Source organism: Hyla sarda, chromosome 9, assembly GCF_029499605.1.
Source record: "Hyla sarda isolate aHylSar1 chromosome 9, aHylSar1.hap1, whole genome shotgun sequence".
Taxonomy (NCBI): Eukaryota; Metazoa; Chordata; class Amphibia; order Anura; family Hylidae; genus Hyla; species Hyla sarda.
The window spans coordinates 93,540,849-93,568,470 of NC_079197.1; the positions used below are offsets into that span (position 1 = coordinate 93,540,849).

The following is a 27,622-nucleotide window of genomic DNA, read 5'->3' on the forward strand; positions in this document are numbered from 1 at the left end:
GAAAGTATTTAGTCAAGATTGATTCTAAGTGAATCACTAAGCTAATCTCTAAACATGTCTGCTACATAACACACATGCGGTGCTCTGTAGACATTTCATGTGAGTGTAATCTTTTCATATAAAATGGTTGTCAAGAAAAACAAAAACAAGAATGAAAAGTAAGTGAATGTGCCTTACCACTCAGGAGATCTCATAGACAAGAAGCAAAGGCTTTTGGTGACAGTTTTATTATTTTTCAGTCCACAGTAATCCAGTCAACTTGAAAAGATTCTTTGGGTTCCAATATCCCCTCTCTTCACTATCCTGAAATTGACAGACATAGAACGGTTACTATACTATACATACAGGCAGATAGTCAAATAGTCCAAAACAATAAGTAAATGAAAACTTACATTCCATTGTCCAGTAACCCTGTATGGAATAAGGAATTCTGTTTACAGAATGGGCGAGATTTATCAAAACCTGTCCAGAGGATAAGTTGCCCTGTTGCCCATAGCGACCAATCAGCTTGCTTCTTTCATTTTTAAGGCCTCTGCAAAATGAAAGAAGCGATCTGATTGGTTGCTATGGGCAACTGGGCAACTTTTCCTTTGCACATGTTTTGATAAATCCCCCCCCCAACATCTCTATTTATTGCCTTCTACAGTAAACTTTATTAGTGATTCAACTAGTCAAGCTGTCTTTACATAGATATGTAACAGTCATTGTTAAGGATTTCAGTTAAATGAATGTACTTGTAATAGTAAGACATGAGTGTTGTAATCCATACAATGATTTTATATTGTTATTGAGAATGTCTGGCATGTGTAAAAGGGCACCCAAGCTCCATGATATCTTTTACAAATAGCTGACATATATATAACCCTTTGCCGAAAATGGACATTCATTAACGTCCATTTGCGGATCCCGAGGTATGACGCGCACTCGCAGGTAAGCACACATCATACTCAGTGGCTGATGTCTGGCATTAACCCTTTAGACGCCACGTCTAAAATGAAACTAAACATTGCCGATTAGCTCAGTGGTGCTGTTCGGGACCGCCGGGGTGACATCGCGGCATCCTGTACAGCTTGCAGGATGCGAGGAGGCTCCCTAACTGCCTCCTCGCTGTCCAATCGCCGAATGACTGCTCTGTGCCTTAGATCCAGGCAGGAGCAATCAAGCGGCAGAAACACTGATCAATGCTATGCTATGGCATAGCAGTGATCAGTGTAAGTGATCAGTGTAAGCGATGTTATTGTAGTACTGCAAAAAAAAAGTGAAAAAAGTACAGATAATTGAACCCTTCCCCTAATAAAAGTTTACAGCACCCCCTTTTTCCCATAAAAAAAAAAAAACGTGTAAATAAAAATAAAAATAAGCATATGTGGTATTGCCGCATGCGTAAAAGTCCGAACTACAAAAATACTAGCTGAGTACCGGGTGTTGCCTGGTTTTTCCTTCCAAATCCTTGTTGGGGAGGAAAATTAACAAAGGAGGAATCTTTTGACTTCATATAGACCTCATATATTGTTCTCATATCCCCTCCTCATATCCCCTCCTCATATCCAGACCTACTATCCTGTCCTCCTATCTCGACCTCATATCCTGTCCTCATATCCCGACCTCAAATCCAGACCTCATATCTGGTCCTCCTATCCTTACCTCCTATCCTGACATCATATCCCATCCTCATATCTTGACCTCCTATCCTGTTCTCCTATCTTGACCTCATATCCTGACCTCCTATCCCATCCTCATATTCCGTCCTCATATCTCAACCTCATATCCCATCCTCATATCCCGTCCTCATATCCGACCTCCTATCTCGACCCCTTTTTCCGTCCTCCTATCTCAACTTCATATCCTGTCCTCATATCCCGACCTCATATGCCGTCCTCATATCCTATCCTCACATCACGTTCTCATATACCGTCCTTATAGCCAATCCTCATATCCCGTCCTCATATCCCGACCTCATATCCCCTCCTTATGTCCCATCCTCATATCCTGTCCTCAGGTGGGACTGATTTGTGAGGAAGATATTGTAAGCTGAAAATAGAAGGGGACGTGGCTTTGTGGGACTAGGCGTGATTTGCAAGCTAGACTGATGCACAAAAAGGCTAGATAATAAAAGGGGTGAGGTTTAAAATGTGGGCGTGTCTTTGTGTCATGGGATGTGGCTTGCAAGAGTGGGAGATGCAGAGCGGAGCTTGTGGAGTAAAGTACTGGAAGTCCCATATACTTGCATGGGACTTGAAACAAAAACCCATCTTTTATATAAGGATGAAGGTAATGGTTAATTTAACTATCATATCTTTTTATTTGATAAATAAGTAATATGTGTACTAGGTATTATTGAAATATCTCCAGCCATACAGAAGTTATGTGGGAACATACATTTTCCATTGATGTGCATGTGACTTTAAACAAAAACACTGACCCTCACAAATGGGGTAGTTAAGGGTTAAATTAACTATCCTATATTTTAAGTGGACATATAATTAACATGTGACCAAGTATTATCAAAATATCTTCAGCCATTTGGAAGTTATGCAGTAACATATATTTCCCATAGACTTGTTTGGGACTTTTTTCCAGACGTACGACAAAATCAAACCTAAATAAGTAGGGTATAATTTTAACTATATGGACCTACAGAATAAAGATAATGTGTAATTTTTACTGTAAAATGTACTGCATAGAAACAGAAGCCCCCAAAATTACAAATTGGCGTTTTTTCTTCCATTTTTGTTGCACAAAGATTTTTGTTTTGTTTCGCCATAGATTTTTGGTGGCTGACTGTCATTATAAAGTAGAATTGGTGGTGCAAAAAATAAGCCATCGTATGGATTTTTAGGTGCAAAATTGAAAGAGTTATGATTTTTTTAAAAGTAAGGAGGAAAAAAATGAAAGTCGAAAAAAGGTCAGTTCTTAAAGGGGTTTTCCGCCCCTCAATGCAAGCTATCACGCCCCCTCCCATAGGCTTGCATGGAGGGGTAGAGCGTGACGTCGCACGAGGGCGGAGGTGTGACGTCACACGCCGTCGGCCCTGTGGTCGCCGGTAATCAGACCCGGAGCGAACATGCTCCGGGGACTGATTATAAATGGGGTGCCATGTGCAAGATCCCGGGGTCCCCAGCGGCGGGACTCCCGCAATCAGGCATCTTATCCCCTATCCGTTGGATAGGGGATAAAATGTCTAAGCACCGGAGTACCCCTTTAAGGGGATAAAATTACAAAAGGAGCAATACCCAATTTCCTGGAACTACAGTATCTTCCTTTTTAACTATTATTTTTATGTACTTGTACTTCTATTATTATTATGTACTTGTAGCATACTGGTGGCCAACCATCAGTGATGGCTTTTAGGCACTACTATTACATTCTATCTTCGGACATCTTGCTGTACTGGCCTAGCTGTTGGATGCTATAGATATATATATATATATAAATATATATATATATATATATATATATATATATATATATATATATATATATATATACGGGGTGGGCCATTTATATGGATACACCTTAATACAATGGGAATGGTTGGTGATATTAACTTCCTGTTTGTGGCACATTAGTATATGTGAGGGTGGAAACTTTTCAACATGGGTGGTGACCATGGCGGCCATTTTGAAGTCGGCCATTTTTAATCCAACTTTTGTTTTTTCAATAGGAAGAGGGTCATTTGACACATCAAACTTATTGGGAATTTCACAAGATAAACCATGATGTGCTTGGTTTTAACGTAACTTTATTCATTCATGAGTTATTTACAAGTTTCTGACCACTTATTAAAAGTGTTCAATGTGCTGCCCATGGTGTTGGATTGTCAATGCAACCCTCTTCTCCCACTCTTCACACACTGATAGCAACACCGCAGGAGAAATGCTAGCACAGGCTTCCAGTATCGATAGTTTCAGGTGCTGCATGAACATCTCTGTATCTTCACAGCATAGACACATTGGCCTTCAGATTACCTCAAGACGATAGGAAAATTTAAGTGGGTCATATCGGGGAGACTTGGCGGCCATTCAAACTGGCCCACGAATGACCAATCCACTTCCATGAAACTGTTCATACTAGGAGATCTCGGGACCTGGACACCCATAATGTGGTGGTGAGACCATCTTGCTGGAAAAACTCAGGGAATGTGCCAGCTTCAGTGCATAAAGAGGGAAACACATCATCATGTAATGATGATGTGTTTCCCTCTTTATGCACTGAAGCTGGCACATTCCCTGAGTTTTTCCAGCAAGATGGTTCACCACCACATTATGGGTGTCAGGTCCGAGCATTCCTAGATGAACAGTTTCCTGGAAAGTGGATTGGTCATCGTGGGCCAGTTGAATGGCCGCCAAGGTCTCCCGATCTGACCCCCTTAAATTTTTATCTTTGAGGTAATCTGAAGGCAATTGTCTATGCTGTGAAGATACGAGATGTGCAGCACCTGAAACTATGGATACTGGAAGCCTGTGCTAGCATTTCTACTGCGGTGTTGCTATCAGTGTGTGAAGAGTGGGAGAAGAGGGTTGCATTGACAATTCAACACAATGGGCAACACATTGAACACATTTTATAAGTGGTCATAAACTTGTAAATAACTCATGAAAGAAAGTTACGTTAAAACCAAGCACATCATTGTTTTTCTTGTGAAATTCCCAATGAGTTTGATGTGTCACATGACCCTCTTCCTATTAAAAAAACAAAAGTTGGATTCAAAATGGCCGACTTCAAAATGGCTGCCATGGTCACCACCCATCTTGAAAAGTTTCCCCCCTCACATATACTAATGTGCCACAAACAGGAAGTTAATATCACCAACCATTCCCATTTTATTAAGGTGTATCCATATAAATGGCCCACCCTGTATATATATTTATATAATTTATTTGCAGATTATGTTGACCTCTCCCATTGCCCCCCCCCCCTCCTTGTGGCATACTCATGGACATCCGTTAATTGTGAGTCCCTAAGGTTAAAGGGGTTCTCTGGTGCTTAGACATCTTATCCCCTATCCAAAGGATAGGAGATAAGATGCCTGATCGCGGGAGTCCCACCGCTGGGGACCCCCGGGATCTTGCACCCAGCACCCCGTTTGTAATCAGTCCCCGGAGCATGTTCGCTCCGGGTCTGATTACCGGCGACCACGCGGCCGACGGCGTGTGACGTCACTCCTCCGGCCCGTGTGACGTCACGCTCCGCCCCTCAATGCAAGCCTATGGCCGCCGGCCATGTGGTCGCCCGTAATCAGACCCAGAGCGAACACGCTCCGGGGACTAATTACAAACGGGGTGCCGAGTGCAAGATCCTGGGGGTCCCCAGCGGCGGGACTCCCATGATCAGGCATCTTATCCCCTATCCTTTGGATAGGGGATGAGATGTCTAAGCACCGGAGTACCCCTTTAACTGTTTTGGAAGGGAGGGGGGGCATAGGGCATCAATGTATCTGTGCAGGGGGAGATGTTGCACTCATACAACACCTCACAAGGGGCCTAAGGGGAACCAGGTACACCTCTGCTTATAGGTACACAATAATCCAGATTCTTTACATGCATTACATGTATTTAAAATTGAATCTAAACACTTCAAGTCTGGTAATTAATAAGCTCCCTAGATAAATCCTGCTTTAGTGTTGTGTCTGGTTACCAAATCTCAATGCATCAAGACAACAGATGGCATTGATTCTTCAAATATAACGAAAAATTGTCAGACAGGAGCCCCTGGTCCTCTACCAACTGGAACTCAGTTTAAAGGGGTACACTGGTGGATTTTTTTTTTAAATCAACTGGTACCTGAAAGTTAAACAGATTTGTAAATGACTTCTATTAAAAAATCTCAACCCTTACAGTATGTCGGCTGCTGTATGTTCCACAGGAAGTTCTTTTTTTTTTTTAATTTATTTTCTGTCTGACCACAGTACTCTCTGCTAACATTTTAGGAACTGTCCAGAGTAGGAGCAAATCCCCATAGCAAACCTCTCCTGCTCTTGACAGTTCCTGACATGGACAGAGGTGTCAGCAGAGAGTACTGTGATCAAACAGAAAGGAAGTTTAAAAGGAAAATAACTTCCTTTGTAGTATACAGCAGCTGATAAGTACTGGAAGGATTAAGATTTTTAAATAAAAGTAATTTACAAATCTGTTTAACTTTCTGGCACCAGTTGATTTAAAAAAAAAAAGTTTTTTCAGCAGAGTACCCCTTAAAGAGCTTCACTAACAATAACATAAGGATCACACAGCAATAAGTGTCATTTTACTAATTAACTGGATAATCAATCACACATTGAAGGGGTACTCTGGTGGAAAACAAAAGTTTTCAAATTGGCTGGTGCCAGATTTGTAAATTACTTCCATTTAACAAAATCTTTAGCCTTTCAGTACTTGTCAGCTCAAGAAAAGTTGGGTATTTCTTTCTAGGCTGACCACAGTGATCCTCGCTGTCACCTCTGTCCATGTCAGGAACTGTCCAGAGTAGAAGCAAATCCCCATAGCAACCCCCTCCTGCTCTGGACAGTTCCTGACATGGACAGAGGTGTCAGAAGAGAGCACTGTGGTCAGACTGGAAAGAACTACACAACTTTCTCTGTAGTATACAGAAGTTGATAAGTACTGTAAGAGTTAATATTTTTAAATAGAGGTAATTTACAAATAATTCTGGCACACGTTGATTTGAAAATATCTTTTCCACCAGAGTACCCATTTTCCCCCAGTGATGAGGCATAAGTTGCAATACAACCTGTTCAAGCAGTTTGCACAGTTCTGTAGTGTATCTAATATTATACTTATAGTTTCCAGGCTTAGCAGAGTTGGAAGTGAGCACCAATGCATTCAATATTTTATACATTGCCGTGCACATATCCACTTGTCTAGATCACAAACACCAGTTTCCTGCAGTATCGGGATGTAGCATTGCTGTACTCTTATCGGTGATGGCTATATCTGCATCCTGTCATGGCTGAATTCTAAATAACAGGAATAATGAGTATGAAAAACATACCTGTCATTTTAAGTAACATTACAGTATAAGCTGACATGTGTGCATCCTTCTTTGTTTACAGTAGCATCTGCATTGAGGACATTATAGAGCAATAGTGAGCAGTCTAGGCTGTGTATAAAGCCCTGTGGTGATATGTAATACTCTAATTAAGATATTCTGTAGTCTCTTTTTACTCTCTTTTTACATTCTACTACACTCCAATCGCTCCGTTCCGCATCTCCCTTTTTTACGCCGCCCCTTAGATTTGTATGAGCAGTATGTAACCTTAGCTGCTAGTCCAATTTGTAAACACATGAGATGAAAGAATAAAGCAGTTTTTTGGAGTCCTTTCATTATTAATTCATGAGGGGTGGGTCTGATCAGAGGAAAAAACAAGCATTTTTCCTCTATTAAGATATGTTACAAACGATTTAATTCCTTGTACTATTGATTTATGCAAATATGCAAATATTTATATAAGATTTATGCAAATAACCATTGAAGCAGGTCACATTTAATGGGTAATTATCCCTAATTATGTAATTTGGTTTTTCTGTTTAAATAGACTACAGGAGAAGGTATTTAATAGATTGGCAATTTCCTTATCCTCCATCACATGACACCAAGATTATTTATCAATAAAAAGCCCAACACTTTTAACCCTTTAAGAACACAGGTTGTTAGGACCTTGAGGACATTTTTTGAGACAATTTTATTTTTTTGTGAACCACAACTTTTTTATTTTTTTCATCCACAGGGCTACATAAGGGCTTGTGTTTTGCAGGACCATTTGTACTTGAATGGACCCTTAATTTTACCACAAAATGTACGGTAAACCAAAAATATATATTTTAGTAGGGGCAAAATTCCAGAAAATGTGTACCTGCACAAAATTTATCAAATGCCCTGTGACCATTTAATAAATTTGGTGCTCCTACACATTACCAGCACACAAAAAGGTGTACAAAAATGCTTCACTTACACTACAATGATCCCCAATATCTGCAGCAAGTTTGTATGTTCTCCCTGTGTTTTGTGGTGGTACTCTGGTTTCTTCTCACACGCCAAAAACATACTGATAGGTGAATTTAGGTTGTGAGCCTCAACAGGGACAGAGACCAATTTGAGTGAACAGTGTACAGCGCTACAGAACATGTGTGTGATATAAAATAGGAATTATTATTATTTAATATTATTATTATCATTCCCCTTTTGTAAGAGGAAGTGTCTTTGCATTTAGCATTTGAGATTATGAATAATCAATACATATTGATTCTAGATTCTGGTACAGCATAGTGTGCCCTATGATAGAATATATGACAGCCCAAACCACTTACGCCAGGGCTGACCTGTAGACTTGGGAGTAGGGTTGAGTAAAAAATGCATTCTATCAATACTTGCATTCGAGAGTACCACTCCACTGAACATGGTACAAAACAGAACATCAATCTATCTTTGCTCCTCTTTTGCTTCCTCTCCCTTTATGTTCTGGGTACCATTTGCACTGTTCACTGCTTGCAGGAGCCGAGCCATTACAGACTCAAGTTTATAATTCAATGTCTTAATGGTGCAGCCACCTGTTGTCACATTCCTTAGCTTCCTCAAATCAGAGTCCCTATTTTGAGCCTTTGTCTAGTTCACAGGGGAGCCAGTCTGGACTATGCCCCAGGAACAATCATTGGCTCTTCAGTAACAGACTCACAAAGTCACTAGCCTTTCTCTCTCTCTGAAGTGACCCATCTGAGGGTTTCCAGCTCTATCGCTTGTTTCTGATCTTCTCTCTTACTGTCCAATTACAGTATTAGCTCAGGCTTCACTCCTCCTCATGTTTTGGCCTCTTCTTCAGCTCACTAGCATGTTCCTCATTGGCTTACTAGTTCCAGACTTTGGCACAGTCTAAGAGCAGGTCTCAACATATCTCATGCACATATCAGCATATGCAAGTACATGCCTCTGGGGCCTGACAAAGCATTGATTGCGCGATACGGACCGCCGCCCAAACCACTCCCCCACCTCAGCTGTTCCTGTCTGCTCCCACGCATGGCATACTATGCATTGCAGATTGTGATACAATAAAGAAGCCTGTTTCACACGCCAAGACCGGGTGAGTGCTACATTCTTTTACATATCTACATTGGATATATCTTCTCCTTTATATGTGAGCACCGGAAAGGTCTAGCAGCCAGAGGATTCCAGCTACATAGTGTTTTGTGTAGTAACAGTGCCGGGTACATCTATAAGAGGATAGACTGAGTTATCAATCTATTTACATATTTTCATGCCAAATAAACAGGAAAGTAGTAAGAAAATTTATATTTATGAGAAAATATTTACTAAACAAATCATATCAGGGGAGCTTTAGGTCCTTATTAACATACAGGATGAAAGAAGTGATGGTATGAAATAGAAATTATGGAAATCTATATATAAAACTCAACGTGTGTGTGTGTGTATGTGTGTGTATGAATGTTCCACAAAAACTTCCAAATGGCTAAAGATATTAAAATGAAACTTGGCACACATTTTACTTATATGACAGCAACAAACATAGGATAGGTGATTTAACCCTTACTCACCCCCATTTGCCAGGGGCGGGGTTTATGTTTAAAGTCCCATACAAGTCTATGGAAAATATATGTTACTGCATAACTTCCAAATGGATGGAGATATTTTGATAATACTTGGTTACATGTTACTTATATGTCCACTTAAATATAGGATAGTTAATTTAACCCTTAACTACCCACATTTGTGAGGGTCAGGGTTTTTGTTTAAAGTCCCATGCAAATCAATGGGAAATGTATGTTCTCACATAACTTCTGTACGGCTGGAGATATTTCAATACCTGGTAAACATATTACAGATCGGGATATGAGGACGGGATGGGAGGTCGAAATAGGAGGTCGAGAAAGGAGGTAAAGATAGGAGGACGGGATAGGAGGAAGGCATAGGAGGTGGATATAGGAGGATGGGATAGGGGGTTGAGATAGGAGGACGGGATAGGGGGTTGAGATAGGAGGACGGAATAGGAGGTCTAGATAGGAGGTCGGGATAGGAGGATGGGATAGGAGGTGGAGATGGGAGGACGGGATAGGGGGTTGAGATGGGAGGACGGGATAGGGGGTTGAGATGGGAGGACGGGATAGGGGGTCGAGATGGGAGGACAGGATATTAGGTCGAGATGGGAGGATGGGATAGGAGGTCGAGATAGGGGGATGGGATAGGAGGACAGGATAGGAGGATGGGATAGGAGGACGGGATAGGAGGACGGGATATGGGGTTGGGATATGACAACAATATATGGGGATGGGATTTGAAGTTAAAAGCTTCCTCCTTTGTTGATTTTCCTCCCCAACAAGGATGAGGAAGGAAAAACCGGGCAATGCCGGGTACTCAGCTAGTATAGTATAAAGTAGTATGTGTTACTAATTTCTGCATATGTTTGGTCAATTTAACAATACAAAATAATGATATACAGTATATATGCAGGCATATATAAAATGACAGAAGCTGTATGTTAGCTGTACTAATTTTCTGCTAGCAGTCTGTATTTTCAGGATTATAGTACATGATCATCTACGTTCTCTTTGGTCTCATCCTGATATCTAACTACAGAACATTGAGTTTGGTAAATTATTTATGACCAATGTCTTCAACAGGGCCTTAAACTCATATATTACTTCAAATGCCAGCTTTAAGTTTTACTTTGTAGATTTCTTTTATTTATTACAGACATTTAAAAAATAAATACAAGACAGAAAACCAGCAGTATGAAAACAATATGTTTCCTACCTGTCATGTATTTGAAAGGGCTTTATTCCAGCAAGGCTACTTCTGTGTCACATTTAATTGCCTTTGAAGTTCCTGCCATTTGAATCTGTCTTTTGAAACACACATTTCATCATTTATTTTCTTAGCCTTGTTACATCAATCACCTCAACTGCTATAGAGGATTTTGGGGCTTGTGAAGTGATAATTTCTTCTACCACCACTAATGAGCCAAATCGTGGTCTTCAGGGAGGTGAGATGCTTTACAGACGGCTGCAGATTAAGGTGCTGTACACAGTATCATACAATACCATGTGAGCTTCTCACTATACTTTCTCTTATTAAATCAAAAGTGTGAAATCTGCCTCAACACCTCCAAACTGCACATTCATTTTAATTATATAGTTGTTTGGAATCATAGGATGATAGAAAGCAGAAGCACAGTTCACAATGCTTTAACCCCTTAAAGCCCCGGGGTTTTTCCGTTTTTGCATTTTCATTTACATTTAAAAAATCCTGTCTCTCAATTTTGCACCTAAAAATCCATATGATGGTTTATTTTTTGCGCCACCAATTTTACTTTGTAATGACATCAGTCATTTTACCCAAAAATCTACGGCAAAACTGAAAAAAAATTATTGTGAGACAAAATTGAAAAAAAAAAAATAAATAACAAAACATTTTGTAACTGTTGGGGGCTTCCGTTTCTACACAGTAAATTTTTCGGTAAAAATGACAACTCTTTATTCTATAGGCCCATACGATTAAAATGATACCCTACTTATGTAGGTTAGATTTTTTGGAATTCTGGAAAAAATCATAACTACATGCAGGAAAATTTATACGTTTAAAATTGTCATCTTCTGACCCCTATAACTTTTTTATTTTTCTGCGTATGGGGCGGTATGAGGGCTAATTTTTTTGTGCAATGATCTGAAGTTTTTAGCAGTACCATTTTTGTATTGATATGACTTATTGATCATTTTTTCATGATATAAAAAAGTGACCAAAAATACACTATTTTGGACTTTGGAATTTTTTTCCACTTTTTTTTTTGCAATGTTATAGCTCCCATAGGGAAAACAGTGATCAATGATTCTGGGGCTTGACTGCTGATGCCTGGATCTCAGGCACTGAGCAGTCATTCGGCGATCGGACAACAGGCAAGGTATGGACCCTCCTGCTGTCCTGTAAACTGTTTGGGATGCCGCGATTTCCCCGTGGCGATCCCAAACAGCCCCCTGAGCTAACCGGCAGTGCTTTACTTTCATTTTAGACGCGGCGTTCAACTTTGAACGTTGCGTCTAAAGGGTTAATAGCGCGCGGCACAGCAATCAGAGCCGCACGCACTTAGCCATGGGTCCCGGATGTTGTTAGAGGCCCCACGTTATAGAATGGGAGCGGACTAAGGGGTTAAAGTGAATCTGTCACATACAAAAGAGATGTAAAGCTGCCCCCACGTTGCAGTAGGGCTTCATAAGTATTGTCCAGACACACCTTTACTGGGATTTTAGGATGATTTATATCTATAAATAAAACTTTTGTAAGGCATCCGGGAGAGAGGTGAGGCCTGGGGTCCATTATGCTTCACGGACGCAACACCTCACTCTGCTTGCAACACAACTGCTATTCCTCTTGATTGACACACACGGAATGGCTCACCCGCAACTCCATGAAGTTCTATGGTACATGTGGACAATAGCATGACACAAGCAGAGGAAGGCGTTGTGACACCAAAGCAGAGCAGAGTTATGGAGCACTACTGGCATTTTGAAGGGATTCTTAAAGGGAATTAAGGGGTTGTCCTAAAAATTAAGACATATTCTTTATCCAAAAAAGAGGGACAAGTGTATGATTAGAGGGGATGCAGCTCTTGGAACCCACATAATCTCGACAACAGGGCCTGAGTTTCCCGTTAAAATGAAGTGCCAATCACATATGCATACCGCCACTTCATTGATTGAAGGAGCTGCTGAAGAGAGCCAAGTACAGCGCTTGGCTATCTATGGCAGCTCCTATAGACAATGAGCGAGGTGGAGGTGCACACATGTAACTATCTCTCCCCAGAAACTATACACATCCCTTATCCTGGGGATAGGATACACATTTTAGTTGAAAGACAACACCTGAACAAGAACCTATACAATTCACATTAGATAGCAATAAATGTTCAATTGTTAAACATGTAAGCCTAAAGAGATTGGAGGAGATTCATCAAGTCCTGTGCTAAGGAAAAGTTGACCAGTTGACCCTAGCAACCAATCATATTGCTTCTTTTATATTTTAGAGGCGATCTGCTATGGGCAACTGGTCAACTTTTTCTACACACAAGTATTGATGAAACATCAAAATTTCATTTAGGTGTTGACAAATCCTGCAACAAATTAACCCATTAAAAAGAACAAGTAAATCCTTTGATACATTCTCCCCTATATGTATGTAAAAAACATACACAAAATGTATCATGATTAATCAATCCCATATAATGCAAATATTGAAACATGAGTTCAAAATGTATCATTAAAGGCTGAAAGATTTGTCTTGGAGGCATACCTCTAAACTAATTGCTTTTTATATAGCAAAAAACATCAGGGAGCCAGTTTTAATAGAGACACACTCCCCGGTGCCTTCTCAAAATAAAACACACGTTTAGCAATCAAGTGTATTCCCTAACAACTCCAAGTTTATTTTGGAATATCTCACTAATTTGCTCTTTGATCATTTTCAGGGATAATTGTTTACTTCAGCTGCTAAAAAAAAAAGGAATATCATACAACAAGCTGTATATTTTCAGCTACAGTCATAAGTCATACATATGCATGCTATCATACAGCTGGGCCAGTAATCCTACAAAAGTAGGCTCACAGTGATTTTAGGTTAGAAGAGTTTGAGATAAATGAAATGTTCTATGTATCTTTATATCCTTTCAATTACTCCCCAGATACATGTAATCCTTTACTTGTTATGTGTTTTGAGAACTGCATCTGTACAATATACTCAATTTACTGTATGTCTTATTCCATTCTGTAGGGAAATGAAACCTGTTATTAGAAATTTTGGAATAACTAACGTATATAGAAGTTAATGCTGTTAATACAATAGGCGTACGTAACTTTACATTAAGCAGAACAGACAGGTCAATTTGTTTCTCACATAACTTTTTTCATGTATGAAGTATTGTTTGTGTACTTATGTCTCATTCAAAAAATATAGTCACCTACAATATGAATCCGACACTAATAGACCTATATAAAAATACCATATTGTAATTAAAACTAAATGACAAAACTATACACGTACAGCTAAACATGAGCTTAGGAAACATTGAATGCAAAACTTGGTCTAGATTTTCTATTTTTTTTTTCTACTGGGGTTCCACTTTAGCTAACTTAAATGGTTACTGTTGAAATGTGTCGTAACTATTCACCAAAAATAGAAGAGGCAGCGGAGAACATGCTATTTTCTATATAGCAGATAATTAAATATGACATGAACTATGAGATCCTGTGTCACAAACAGCAGCCAAGGACAAATTATTAGTGACATATTGGTCAAAGATCAAAAAGAATTGTAAGCAAGAGGTGACAGAAGTGATTATCTTTTTGACTTTACATTCTTCAATTTGTGACCCTAATTATCCCATATGATGGACCTAACAGTCAAAGATGTCATTGTCAACTAGAAGGAATCTTATTTGGTCATGTAGAAATACATGCGAGTTTTGTAACATGATCTTTTCAGGGAACAAGAAAAAAAATTACTATTGTTTATAATGGTATTTCTCCAGCTAGCAAAATGCCAGTGTGCCACTCAAAGTCTACACGAAGTGAGGGGGATCCCCATATATAAAATGATTTACAAATTACATAAATAGCCATAAAATTGACCACTAGGTAACTACTCATTAATAAATGTCATGTAATGGTAAATAAATGTCGGGAAAGGGTCCTGTTCCTTCAAAACCATGTACATGTATGGAGTGGTGATCATGAATGGGTCCATGTGAATACCTGCTGGAGGACAGCTGTGATTGACAGGTTTCACACCAATAATGAGCATAATCATAATAATCATAGAAAATTCAGATATTGGTTGTTTACTTGGCTTGCTCTGGTCTGAGTGTGGCTGCTGAAAGATAGTTTTACAAGTTTGAGATCCCTGTAAGTGTTACTTTCCTTGCATTGAAAGGAATTTAAACTCACAAGGTCTACAAAGAATTTAATTGTAAATTTACTGTCTGTTTTTGGTTGTTAACAGCATACTGCTGTGTGAGATGTGTGCGAGTTGTTCATTTGGAAGCCCAGATCCTGGATCTAGAGGAGCAACTGGCAACAATGAGACACATTGACAACTTGGAGAGGAGTCTCCTGCTCACTGAGCAAGCACTCTCAGGGGTAGAGGTGGGCGAGGATAGCCCAACAAGTTTGCCCGGTTGGCAGATGAGGGGGCCATTTCAGAGCTAGCAGTACTGCAGCAGGATACTGCTGCAGTACTGCTAGCAGAGTGTCTGACTGACAGCAGGGTGTCTGCTCCAGTATGGAGGGAAGAGGAGTGCAGGGCAGGCCAGACAGGTACTGGTAGTTGGGGACTCTATTATTAGGAGGACATAGGGGGGCGATCTGTCACAAAGACCGGGATCGCCGAACAGTGTTTTGTCTTCCTGGCGCTCGAGTTCAGCACATCACGGATCGGGTTGACAGGTTGATGGGTGGGGCTGGAGAGGATCCAGCAGCCATGGTACACATTGGCACCATTGACAAAGTAAGAGGTAGGATGAGTGTCCTTTAAAATTATTTCATGGACTTAGGCCGCAAGCTTAAGGCAAGGACCTCCAAGGTAATATTTTCTGTAATATTACCTGTACCACAAGCCAAACCAGAGAAGCAGCAGGAGATTAGGGAGGTAAAAAAGTGGCTCAGAAGCTGGTTTAGGAAGGAGGAGTTTGGGTTCATGGAGAACTGGGCTGGCTTCTCTGTCGGATACCGGATCTACCGTAGGGACGGGCTGCACCTCAATGGGGAAGGTGCAGCTGTGCTTGAGGAGAAGATGGATAGAAGGGTGGAGAAGAGTTTAAACTAGTGACTGGGGGGAGGGAATCTACAACATAGATGGGGCAGACAGTGTAGATAGAGCAGTGGGATTTATTATTGAACCTGGGGGTGGAGTGGAGGGAGGGGTTAATAGGAATAGGCTCCGTTAAGTTGTATGTTGACTAATGCCAGAAGTCTGACAAATAAAACTGATAAACTGGAGTAGATAATTTCTGAGGAGAATTATGACATAGTAGGTATAACAGAGACATGGTTGGACGATAGCTGTGACTGGGCGGTCAACATACAGGGTTATAGTCTATTCAGGAAGGATCATACAAAACGGAAAGGGGGAAGAGTTTGTCTTTATGTAAAGTCAAGTCTGAAGGCCGCACTGCGGGAGGATATACGAGAGGGAAACGATAATGTGGAGTCATTCTGGGAAGAGTTATATGGAGATAAAAATAAAAGAAATTCTGATAGGGGTTTACTATAAGCCACCCAACATAATGGCAGAGATAAACAAGGCAGCAAATCAGAATGAGGTGATAATAATGGGGGACTTTAACTATCCTGATATAAACTGGGAGACTGAGACCTGTGAATCTCATAAGGAAAACAGGTTTCTGACTATAGCTAAAGACAATTATCTGTTCCAAATGGTGCAGGGCCCGACCAGAGGGGGTGCCCTACTAGACTTAATATTAACCAACAGACCTGACAGAGTAAATAATGTGCAGGTAAAAGGACATCTAGGGATCAGTGATCATAATATGGTACATTATAACTTGTTTTACAATAAGGGAACCTCTCGAGGGGCAACAAAAACAATTAACTTTAGGAAGGCAAAGTTTGATCAACTCAGAGAGGCCCTTAACAATATAAAATGGGATAATGTCCTCAAATACAAAAATACTGACACTAAATGGGAGACTTTTAAGAATATTTTAAATTCTCACTGTAAGATGTATATACCCTATGGAAATAAAAGGGTCAGGAATAAAAGAAAATTAATGTGGAAAATAAAAGTTTTAAACTACTAAAACAGGACAGCAGTGAAGAAGCATTGAAAAGCTATAGATAAAAATGTAAAATATGTAAAAAAAAATAAATAAAAGCCACAAAAATAGAGACAGAAAGACTCCTTGCCAGAGAGTAAAGAGAGTAAAACTAACCCCTATTTTTAATATTCAGGGACTCTATAGTAACAGGGACTGTTGCCCAGGACTGGCGCATAGCAAATGTTGTGCTAATATTTTAAAAAGGGGTCAAAAGGTGACCCCGGGAATTATAGGCCTGTTTGTTTAACCTCTGTTGTATGTAAATTTTTGAGGGTTTTCTAAGAGATGCTATTTTGGAATATCTTGATACAAATAAATGTATGACTCCATATCAGCATGGCTTTATGAGGGATCGGTCCTGTCAAACTAACCTGATCAGCTTTTATGAGAAGGTGAGCTTCAGACTGGACCAGGGATAATCGCTGGATATCGTATATCTTGATTTTTTTTCAAAGCATTTGATACGATGCCACATAAAAGATTGGTGTATAACATGAGAAAAATTGGGCTGGGGGAGAATGTGTGCAAGTGGATAAGTAACTGGCTCAGTGATAGGAAACAGAGGGTGGTTATTAATGGTACTTATTCTGATTGGGTGACTGTTACTAGTGGGGTACCACAGGGGTCAGTCTTGGGTCCTATTCTATTTAATATATTTATTAATGACCTTGTAGAGGGGTTGAATATTAAAGTGGCAATCTTTGCAGATGATACTAAACTTTGTAAAGCGGTAACCACTATAGAGGACAGTGCACTATTACAAATGAATCTGGATAGGTTGGAGGTTTGGGCTGAGAAGTGGCAGATGAGGTTCAACACTGATAAATGTAAGGTAATTGTCATGGCCCGCGCTCCGGGCTGGCAATATGGGATGTGCCCGCATGCGAACCCAGGACTGCCGCTCACCTTCCGCTGCCTTCTCCAGCCGTTTCCCTCTTTCTCTACTTGTGAGCCCCGCTCTGTTCTCCTGTTCCCGTCTCCTAGGGCGCGCGCGCGTCGACTCTTCTAAATTTAAAGGGCCAGTGCACCAATAATTGGTGCTTTGCAGAAACAGTCCCTATTTAGTTCCGGCACTTCCTGCAGCTCGCTGCTGGATCTTTGTGCCCTAGTTGCCAAGAGAATATACCCATATATTTGTGTCATGTCTTGCCATGTATCTGATCCCTTGCTACGAATGGGATAGAATTATAGAATTGTTACACTCTGCGCTCCGGCCGCAAGCACTGGGCGTGAGCACAGAGTCTCTGTGTCCCCATTTGCCGGCGGCGCTGGGATTCACATCGCGGGATGCGCCCACATGTGAATCCCAGCTCGTCACTCACCATGCTCTGCTGCTGCCTCCTCCTCTGTGTCTCAGCGTCGGCACGTGCGTCCCCCTCTCCTAGGGTGTGCGCATGCCGGAGCTCTGGAATTTAAAGGGCCAGACAAGTTCATTTTGTTTATTTTTGAGGCCCAGGCACGGGCATATATAAATGTTTACCACTGCAGTTGTCCTTTAACCCCTTAAGGACTCAGCCCATTTTGGCCTTAAGGACTCAGACAATTTAATTTTTACGTTTTCATTTTTTCCTCCTCGCCTTCTAAAAATCATAACTCTTTTATATTTTCATCCACAGACTAGTATGAGGGCTTGTTTTTTGCGCGACCAGTTGTCCTTTGTAATGACATAACTCATTATGCCATAAAATGTATGGCGCAACCAAAAAACACTATTTTTGTGGGGAAATTAAAACGAAAAACGCAATTTTGGTAATTTTGGAAGGTTTCGTTTTCACGCCATACAATTTACGGTAAAAATGACATGTGTTCTTTATTCTGAGGGTCAATACGATTAAAATGATACCCATTATTACATACTTTTATATTATTGTTGCGCTTAAAAAAAATCACAAACTTTTTAACCAAATTAGTACTGTCACGATGCCGGCTGGCAGGTAGTGGATCCTCTGTGTCAGAGAGGGATTGGCGAGGACCGCGCTAGTGGACCGGTTCTAAGTCACTACTGGTTTTCACCAGAGCCCGCCGCAAAGCGGGATGGTCTTGCTGCGGCGGTAGTGACCAGGTCGTATCCACTAGCAACGGCTCACCTCTCTGACTGCTGATGACAGGCGCGGTACAAGGGAGTAGGCAGAAGCAAGGTCGGACGTAGCAGAAGGTCGGGGGCAGGCGGCAAGGATCGTAGTCAGGGGCAACGGCAGGAGGTCAGGAACACGGACTAGGAACAGACAAGGGAACGCTTTCACTAGGCACAAGTGCAACAAGATCCGGCAAGGGAGTGCAAGGGAGGAGACTAGATATAGCCAGGGAACAGGTGGGAGCCAATTAACCTAATTGGGCCAGGCACCAATCATTGGTGCACTGGCCCTTTAAATCTCAGGGAGCTGGCGCGCGCGCGCCCTAGAGAGCGGAGCCGCGCGCGCCAGCACATGACAGCAGGAGACGGGAACGGGTACGGGGACCGGGGTGCGCATCGCGAGCGGGCGCCACCCGCGTCGCGAATCGCATCCCGGCTGGAGGCGGAACCGCAGCGCACCCGGTCAGTGGATCTGACCGGGGCGCTGCAGCAACAAGGATGAGGCGAGCGCTCCGGGGAGGGACGGGGACCCGGAGCGCTCGGCGTAACAGTACCCCCCCCCTTGGGTCTCCCCCTCTTCTTGGGGCCAAAGAACCGGAGGAAAAAAAACTCAATTTTTCCGTGATGAGGTCCGATGCACATTAGGAGGGGTTCTGTGTGAAAACGCACGAGACAGTCCAATCTTTTATTGAAAAAACAATAGATGTAGAGGGGTCTGGCGAGACTGGTCACAGGAACGTAGAACCTGTTGATAAGAGAGGCCAAAAAAAAATTTCCTGCAGATCCGGAATCCAAGAAGACCATAGTAGAGAAGGAGAAGGTAGAGGCAGATATCCGCACAGGCACAGTAAGGCGTGGAGAAGCAGAGTTGACATCAAGAACTGTGTCACCTTTGTGCGGAGTCAGCGTACGTCTTTCCAGGCAGGGAGGACGGATAGGACAATCCTTCAGGAAGTGTTCGGTACCGGCATAGTACAGGCAAAGATTCTCCATGCGGCGTCGTGTCCTCTCTTGAGGTGTCAAGCGAGACCGGTCAACTTGCATAGCCTCCGCGGCGGGAAGCACAGGAACAGATTGCAGAGGACCAGAGGAGAGAGGAGCCGGGGAGAAAAAACGCTTCGTGCGAACAAAGTCCATATCCAGGCGAAGCTCCAGACGCCATCCGGAAGAACGCATGTCAATGCGAGTGGCAAGATAAATGAGTTCATGTAGGTCAGCAGGAGTCTCTCGTGCGGCCAGAACATCTTTAATGTTGCTGGATAGGCCTTTTTTAAAGGTCGCGCAGAGAACCTCACTATTCCAGGACAACTCGTAAGCAAGAGCACGGAACTGAATGGCGTACTCGCCAACGGAAGAAACACCCTGGGCCAGGTTCAGCAGGGCAATCTCGGCTGAAGAAGCTCGGGCAGGTTCCTCAAAGACACTTCGAATTTCCGAGAAGAAGGAGTGTACAGAGGCAGTGACGGGGTCATTGCGGTCCCAGAGCGGTGCGGCCCATGACAGGGCTTTTCCAGACAGAAGGCAGAACACGAAAGCCACCTTAGACCTTTCAGTAGGAAACTGGTCCGACATCATCTCCAAGTGCTGGGAACATTGCGAAAGAAAGCCACGGCAATACTTAGAGTCCCCATTAAATTTGTCCGGCAAGGACAGGCGGAGGCTAGGAGTGGCCACTCGCTGCGGAGGAGGTGCAGGAGCTGGCGGAGGAGAAGATTGCTGGAGAAGTTGCGACTGAAGTTGGTGCGAAATGGTGGACATTTCCGACAGCTGACGGGTTAGAAGGGCGATCTGTCGGGCTTGCTGGGCGGCCACCGTGGTGAGGTCAGCGACAACTGACAGAGGAACTTCAGCGGGATCCATGGCCGGATCTACTGTCACGATGCCGGCTGGCAGGTAGTGGATCCTCTGTGTCAGAGAGGGATTGGCGAGGACCGCGCTAGTGGACCGGTTCTAAGTCACTACTGGTTTTCACCAGAGCCCGCCGCAAAGCGGGATGGTCTTGCTGCGGCGGTAGTGACCAGGTCGTATCCACTAGCAACGGCTCACCTCTCTGACTGCTGATGACAGGCGCGGTACAAGGGAGTAGGCAGAAGCAAGGTCGGACGTAGCAGAAGGTCGGGGGCAGGCGGCAAGGATCGTAGTCAGGGGCAACGGCAGGAGGTCAGGAACACGGACTAGGAACAGACAAGGGAACGCTTTCACTAGGCACAAGTGCAACAAGATCCGGCAAGGGAGTGCAAGGGAGGAGACTAGATATAGCCAGGGAACAGGTGGGAGCCAATTAACCTAATTGGGCCAGGCACCAATCATTGGTGCACTGGCCCTTTAAATCTCAGGGAGCTGGCGCGCGCGCGCCCTAGAGAGCGGAGCCGCGCGCGCCAGCACATGACAGCAGGAGACGGGAACGGGTACGGGGACCGGGGTGCGCATCGCGAGCGGGCGCCACCCGCGTCGCGAATCGCATCCCGGCTGGAGGCGGAACCGCAGCGCACCCGGTCAGTGGATCTGACCGGGGCGCTGCAGCAACAAGGATGAGGCGAGCGCTCCGGGGAGGGACGGGGACCCGGAGCGCTCGGCGTAACAAGTACGTTTATAATCCCTTTATTTTGACCTATAACTTTTTTATTTTTCCGTATAAGCGGCGGTATGGGGGCTCATTTTTTGCGCCATGATCTTTACTTTTTTTTGATACCACATTTGCATATAAAAAAACTTTTAATACATTTTTTATAATTTTTTTTTAATAAAATGTATTAAAAAAGTAGGAATTTTGGACTTTTTTCTTTTTTTTTCGTTCACGCCGTTAACCGTACGGGATAATTAACATTTTATTTTAATAGTTCGGACATTTACGCACGCGGCGATACCAAATATGTGTATAAAAAAAAAAATTACGCTTTTTGGGGGTAAAATAGGAAAAAACGGACGTTTTACTTTTTTATTGGGGGAGGGGATTTTTCACTTTCTTTTTACTTTTACATTTTTTTTACACTTGAATAGTCCCCATAGGGGACTATTCATAGCAATACCATGATTGCTAATACTGATCTGTTCTATGTATAGGACATAGAACAGATCAGTATTATCGGTCATCTTCTGCTCTGGTCTGCTCGATCACAGACCAGAGCAGGAGACGCCGGGAGCCGCACGGAGGAAGGAGAGGGGACCTCCGTGCAGCGTTATGAATGATCGGATCCCCGCAGCAGCGCTGCGGGAGATCCGATCATTCATTCAAATTGCGCACTGCCACAGATGCCTGTATTGATCCCGGCACCTGAGGGGTTAATGGCGGACGCCCGCAAGATCGCGGGCGTCGGCCATTGCCGGCGGGTCCCTGGCTGTGATTATGCTTAGGACGTAAATGTACGTCCTGGTGCGTTAAGTACCACCGCACCAGGACGTACATTTACGTCCTGCGTCCTTAAGGGGTTAACATAGAACTCATTGAGAAACATTTCCCTACGGAACGAGCAAAGGTGGCCTTCGTCATCAGTCTCTTAACTGGAAGGGCTTTGGCTTGGGCAACTCCGCTTTGGGATCGCAGTGATGCTCTCACTACTAATCTCCAGTTATTCCTGTCGGAATTTCGAGGTGTCTTCGATGACCCAGCCTGAGCTTCCTCCGCTGAGTCGGCATTGCTAAGTCTATCTCAGGGCAACTGCTCTGTGGGCGAGCATGCCATACAATTTGATAGTTTGGCATCGGAATAATGAAGCTCTTTGCGCTACCTTCAAGAGAGCATTATCAAGTCATATCAAGGATGTATTCGCTACCCGGGAATTGCCATCTAACCTGAGTGAACTTATATACTTGATATCCCGGATTGATATCTGTTTCTCTGAGGAACTACGCCAAGAAAGGGACGACCTTGTCACCTTCCTCGTCTAGCACCTGTCTTCCAGCAACCACTGCAAACTTCTACCTTGCATCCCACAGTGGAGGCTAAGCAGGTCGATCGGTCTCGCCTGACCCTGCAGGGAAGAACTCGCCGACGAAATGAGAATCTATGCCTATACTGCGCCAGTGCTGATCACTTCCTCAAGGATTGTCGTCTGCGTCCACAGTCACAGGGAAATGTTTGCACCTAGGGTTTGTGGGCGAGGCCTCCCTAGGTGTGAATACCACCTCTCCACGCGTAAATTTGACGGTGCAGCTTTTTCTACCCTCCAAAGAGATAATCTCCGTTCTATCTTTCTGGACTCTGGCTCAGCGGGAAACTTTATTGATGCCTCCCTAGTACATAGGTATCATCTGCCTGTGTCCCGCCTGTTAAAACCTCTGTACATCTCTATGGTCAACGTAGAAAAACTGGACTGTATTGTGCTGTGTCGCACAGAACCGTTGTCAATGCAGGTCAGACTCTTGCATAAGGAGAACTTGTCCTATATACTACCATATTGTACTTCTCTCTTGCTTGGGCTACCGTGATTGCATCTCCATGCCCCGCAGCTGGATTGGAAAACTGGAGAAGTTCTTCGCTGGGGTCCGCATTGCAACAGCCACTGTATTCATATACGTTTGTCTAAGTTGGAACCATCATCTTCTTGTCCTCTGTCCAGTTTGCCTTCATTCCTCCAGGACTTTGCTGATGTCTTCAGTGAGAAGCAAGCGGAAGTTTTGCCTCCACATCATCCCTACGATTGTCCTATTGACTTACTGGCACCACTCCTCCCAGGGGCAGAATTTACCCTTTGTCAGTCCCTGAAACTCTGGCCATGTCTAATTATATCCAGGAGAACCTTCAGAATGGATTTATCAGGAAGTCCTCTTCCCCTGCTGGAGCTGGGTTCTTCTTAGTGGAAAAAAAGGGGTCTTTGCGACCATGCATTGACTACCGAGGCTTGAATAAAATTACTGTAAAGAACCGCTACCCACTTCCTTTAATCTCAGTTATTTTATTGTCTGTGAGGTGCCAGGATTTTCTCTAAACTAGACCTTTGTGGAGCCTATAATTTGATTTGTATACATGAAGGGGACAAATGGAAGACTGTGTTTAATACTTGTGATAGACATTTTGAATATCTTGTGATGCCATTCGGACTCTGTAATGCTCCAGTTCGTCATTTATATTTTCCATGACCTCCTGTACTCCTGTGTCGTTGTCTATTTGGATGACATACTCATCTACTCACCCAATATTCAGTCTTATCGTTCTCACCAAATGTTACAGCATCTCCGTGAAAATCATCTCTATGCTAAACTGGAGAAATGTACTTTTTAAAAGATTAGCCTCCCTTTTCTGGGCTATATTTTTACCAGTCAAGGTCTTCAAATGGATCCTAACAAGTTATCCGCAGTTCTGGACTATCCACAACCTACTGGTCTGAAAGTGATTACTCAGCTTTGTCAATTACTATCGGCAATTCATTTCTCACTACTCCACTCTGGTAGCTCCCATTGTTTCGCTTACCAAGAAGACTGCTAATCCAAAAGTCTGGACTCCTGAGGCTGAAGAAGCTTTCAAACAATTAAAGTCCGCCTTCGCTTCTGCTCATGTGTTATCAAGACCCGATCCAGGCAAGCCATTTATTCTGGAAGTGGATGCATCTTTAATTGGTGGAGGTGCGGTTTTGACACAAAAGTCCTCCAAAGGTAGAACTGTAACTTGCGTTTTTTTCTCAAATACCTTCTCTTTTGCAGAGAGAAATTATACCGTAGGAGATTGCGTGCTCTTGGCTATAAAGATGGCCTTGGAAGAATGGCGACATCTCTTGGAGGGCTCTGTACACCCAATTACTATTTATACAGATCACAAGGGACTTGCTCTATCTACAGACTGCTCATCGTCTCAACCCTTGTCAGGCTCACTGGTCTCTGTTCTTCTCCAGATTTGACTTTTTTATTCACTTCCATCCAGCAGAGAAGAATCTTCAGGCGGATGCTCTGTCTAGATCCTCTGATGTACAAGACCAAGAATTCAATCGTTAACATTTTATACCTCCTAATCATCTCATTTCTGCAGCACCAGCTACTCTTCAGCACCTGCCTCCTGGAAAGACTTTTGTAACTCCCCGTCTCAAAATTTGAGTCTTGAAATGGGGTCATTCCTCATTGTTGGCAGGATCTTGCTGTTACGGAGCTAGATGTAAATCCTCTAACCTATGTGGCCGATGACTCGGACCGTATCGGGGAGCGGATTCTAAAGTGCCGCTGGTCTTCACCACAGCCCGCCGCAAGGCAGGATCTGCTTGCTGCGGCAGGCGTCGCCCAGGTCGCTACCCCCAACACGGCTCAACCACACAGGTAGCTGGGCAAGGCGAGGTACCAAAGGATAAGGCAGTAGCATAGTCAGATATAGGTCAAGGCAGGCGGCAAAGGTTCAAATTCAAATAACGTAGCGGAAAGGTCTGGATACACGGATAAGGCAAACAGGCAATATGGAACGCTTAATCTCAGGCTAGGGGCACTGAAGATCTGTCAGGAAGTAGAGGAGGTGCATGAACTTTATAATGTAGTGACGGCTGTGACAGTAATTGTGGGCATACTGGCCCTTTAAATTTCAGAGCTCTGGCACGCGCTCCCTAGGAGACGGGGATGCATGCGCCAGAGCTGAGACACAGAGGAGGCGGCAGCGGAGCATGGTGAGTGATGGGCTGGGATTCACATGCGGGCGCATCTCGCGATGCAAATTCCAGCCTCGCCGGCAGACGGGGACACAGAGACTCTGTGCTCACGGCCAGTGCTTGCGGCCGGAGCGCAGAGTGTAACAATTCTATCCCGTTCGGAGTGCAGAGTGTAACAAGAATGATGTGCTTTACCATAAAGCTCTATATTGGTCTCATCTGTCCACAAGATGTTTTCACAGAAGGATTTTGGCTTACTCAAGTACATTTTGGCAACATGTAGTCTTGCTTTTTTATGTCTCTGTGTCAGCAGTGGGGTCCTCCTGGGTCTCCTGCCATAGCGTTTCATTTCATTTAACTGTCAATGGATAGTTCGCGCTGACATTGATGCTCCCTGAGCCTGCAGGACAGCTTGAATATCTTTGGAACTTGTTTGGGGCTGCTTATCCACCATCGCACCTATCCTGCATTGACACCTTTCATAAATTTTTCTCTTCTGTCCACGCCCAGGGAGATTACTTTAAGTGCCATGGGTTGCAAACTTCTTGATAATGTTGCGCACTGTGGACAAAGGCAAATCTAGATCTCTGGAAATGGACTTGTAACATTGAGATTGTTGATATTTTTCCACAGTTTTGGTTCTCAAGTCCTCAGACAGTTCTCTTCACCTCTTTCTGTTGTCCATGCTTAGTGTGGCACACACATAGACACACAATGCAAAGACTAAGTGCACTTCTCTCCTTTTTATCTGCTTTCAGGTGGGATTTTTATATTGCCCACACCTGTTACTCGCCCCAGGTGAGTTTAAAGAAGCATATATATATATATATATATATATATATATATATATATATATATATATTATATCCATATACCTTTTTTTGTCATGGAATAGCATAGTAAACTTTGCTATGTCATAAAAATGTAAACTGTTTCAAGTGTATACCACATGTTAGCAACACTGTATGCTGTATGCCTATAACACTGTATGCCTATACATCAAGGCACACTACAGTCTTCTAGGTAAGAGCCTTACAAACACGTAGCATTATATAGATAAAATAGAAAGTAGCAAAGAGATTTGTTGCAAGTCAGTGGACACAGGGCGCTACTACCACCCAGTGTAATAACTGTTTTCCAATGTCCTCTGCTACTGTGACTATAGATATCATTTTTCCTAGAGAAAACTTTGTCCTCCTGGATTTTCAGAGCTACCTGCCAAGACAGTTACTTAGTTTCAGTAACAATTCATTGGTTGTTGCCAAGCAACTATTCACACACCGATATATTCTATTTTAATGCCAACACTGATGATGCCATAAACACTGACTGACAATTTCAGCTTAGAACATACATCAGCCACAAATAACTTGGGGTTTGATATTTTAGCCTTAAAATTAGCAGACAATTTCTATGTTGAAAGCTTGAAAAATGGGTAAGCATAAGTAATATGTAAGCTTGCACATGACCTCTCCCAATATAGAACACCTTAACATTTGACACTGTAATTTCATATTTCCCGCCGGATCCATGATGACAGCTCCGGACGGGAAATATGAACTTACAGCGCAGTAGTTTTATATATCTGTGAGCCGGACAGCTCTGCTCCCCGGCCACCCACCTGCATCTACCACCCGCCTGCTAGCTGTTGCAACTATAACACCCTGCATGCTCTTACAGTGAGGACATGCTGGGACTTGTATTCTTGCAACGGCTAGTGGGCGGGTGGTAGATGCGGGCAGGTGGCTGGGGAGCGGAGCTTTACAAAAAGTTGCCCAAAAAGTTCCAGTGGCAACTTTTTGTGTGACTTTTTAAAAAAAGCTGTCATAAAGCATTTTTGTAAGCCAAGTCTGATCTGGCTTTGCCTTGTAACTTTTTGAAGGGGGTTTTCAACTTTTTTTTTGCTTACATGCAACATTCGCACTTCATAAATTCCTGACCACTGCAACGTGAAAGCTGAAAGTTGCTTAGGTAGGGCTATTTGCAACTCTAGGCGTACCCACAAAAGTCGAACAAAAATTTGCTTAGGCACACGTGCAACTTTTTGTGAGACTTTTGTAGGCAAAAAAAGAGCTCTAAATCCCTTGATAAATCTCCTTCATTATCTTTTATATCCTATTGATGGGCAGGTACATATGGGTCTTGACTAAGGAATAGATG

At 43.0% G+C, this 27,622-nt stretch overlaps 1 protein-coding gene across 3 annotated transcripts in view; it reads right to left on the bottom strand.

The window, feature by feature from the left end:
* The window catches only part of TENM1 (teneurin transmembrane protein 1), an 876,412-nt gene that overhangs the window by 752,773 nt on the left and 96,017 nt on the right, over positions 1-27,622 (bottom strand). For all 3 annotated transcript variants that reach the window (XM_056539239.1, XM_056539238.1, XM_056539237.1), the window contains exon 2: positions 178-303. The gene's annotated coding sequence lies outside the window, so the exon portion shown is untranslated. The remainder of the gene's footprint in view (positions 1-177; positions 304-27,622) is intronic.